This window comes from Salvia hispanica, chromosome 1, assembly GCF_023119035.1.
Source record: "Salvia hispanica cultivar TCC Black 2014 chromosome 1, UniMelb_Shisp_WGS_1.0, whole genome shotgun sequence".
Taxonomy (NCBI): Eukaryota; Viridiplantae; Streptophyta; class Magnoliopsida; order Lamiales; family Lamiaceae; genus Salvia; species Salvia hispanica.
The window spans coordinates 6,114,661-6,116,709 of NC_062965.1; positions in this window are offsets into that span (position 1 = coordinate 6,114,661).

Sequence of the window (2,049 nt, forward strand, 5' to 3'; positions counted from 1 at the left end):
TGGTGAATTCACAGCAGTTCATGCAGAATAACTTGCATTCCAACAACGACATGGTGCACAAATTGCAAGACGCTCAGTCGGAACATAAAGCCGCCATGGACATGATGGTGAAGCAATTGTCCCAGATCGCAGTTTCTTTGAATGAGATGCAGGGGAAATGAAGGAAAACTTCCTGCCACGGTCAAACCACCGGACCGAGCAAACATTAGTCAAATCACCTTGAGATCCGGGCGGGGCTATGAAGGACCGACCCTGTAGATTGACGAGGAGGTTCCCATACAGGCTAGTAAAGAGAAGGAAGGTCAAGTGTTTCAAGGGGATAGCCCTAGACCCCAGAAGAAGTCCTTGTTCAGGATGACCTCCAGGGGGGAGATTTAGGGGGATCTCTACCTCGACCAAGTGACCCATTTTTCCTTGATCCCAGAACCTGAGGTAGTAAGCAAGGAAGGAAGCGGGGAAGTTGGTGAAACCCAGGTGGGAGTTCCACAAATGCAGTGAAGCGAGCAAAACCATTTCCATACCGGGGGGAAGCAAAGAAAAAGAAGGATGATACAGAGGATCTCATGGAGATTTTTAGCAAGCTGGAAATCAACATGCCATTCTTGCAAGCCCTGAAAATGCCTGCCTTTAGCAAGTTCATCAAGAAATTCATTGCAGGAAAGACCAAACCACACGGGAAGATTGTGATCGGGGAAAATGTGTCTGCTGTGATACAAAAGAGAAAGATGCCCTCGAAATGCACAGACCCAGGTATGTTCACATTACCCATTTCTCTAGGGGACATCAAGGTCGAGCATGCCATGTGTGATCTAGGGGCATCTATCAATGTTTTCCCATTTTCTATCTACAAGAAATTGACAGGAGTTAGGATGGTCGCTACCAAAGTGGTAATCCAGTTAGCAGATAGAACTTGCATTTGTCCCGAAGGTGTGTTGGAAAATGTCATAGTCAAAGTGCATGATTTTCTATATCCTGCTGATTTCTATGTGATCAAGATGAATGATAATGAGTCTGCTGAGTCTAGTGGCGTACTTCTAGGGAGACCATTCTTGCGTACTGCTAAGACCATTATCGATGTTTTCGATGGAACAATTTGTTTAGATTATAATGGGGAAAAATATACATTTAGCATAGATGAGGGAATGAAAAGGCCACTCGATGTTGAGAATCTGTATGCTATTGATGTTATTAACCCCCTGGTCCAAGAATAACTTGAGACAGAATTGATACAGGAACAAATTGACAACTCGGAGTTGAGCCATTTAATTGATAGAGAAGTTGTAGAGTGGTGTGCAACAATGAACACAACGGAGTTGACAGATGAGGAACTCACAGAGGCCATCATGGAGTTTTGCAGAAATCCCGAGTCAGCTAGATCTAGGGGATCGGCTCACGTGCCTAGTTTGGAGAATTCTCCTGGGCCTGGGAAAGAGGAATTACCAGATATTGCAGAAAAAAATCCCTTACCCCAAGAGACGAATGAAACAAAGAAAGAACTGAAGACACTTCCACCGGGCCTCAAGTATGCTTACTTGGAAGTGAATGAGACATTCCCAGTAATAGTAGTCAACAGTAACTTGACCAAGGAGCAGGAGGAGGAATTGTTGGGAGTAATTAGGCGAAACAAGAAAGCAATAGAGTGGACCCTTTCGGATTTAGTAGGAATCAGCCCTGATCTCTGTATGCACCATATCCGTCTAGAAGAAGGTGCAAAGGCTCACCGAGATGCACAACGGAAACTGAATCCGAACATGCGGGAGGAAGTTCTGAAGGAGGTGTTGAAATTGCTCGCTCTAGGGATCATCTACTCCATTCCGGACAGCGAGTGGGTCAGTCCTGTCCACATGGTGCCCAAAAAGTCTGGAATACAGGTTGTCAAGAATGATAAGAATGAATTGGTACCCACTAGGCTGGTGACGGGGTGGAGAATGTGCATCGACTACAGGAAGCTGAATGAGGCCACAAAGAAGGATCACTTCTCCCTACCTTTCATTGATCAGATGTTAGAAAGATTGGCTGGCAAACAGTATTTTTGTTTCCTTGATGGAT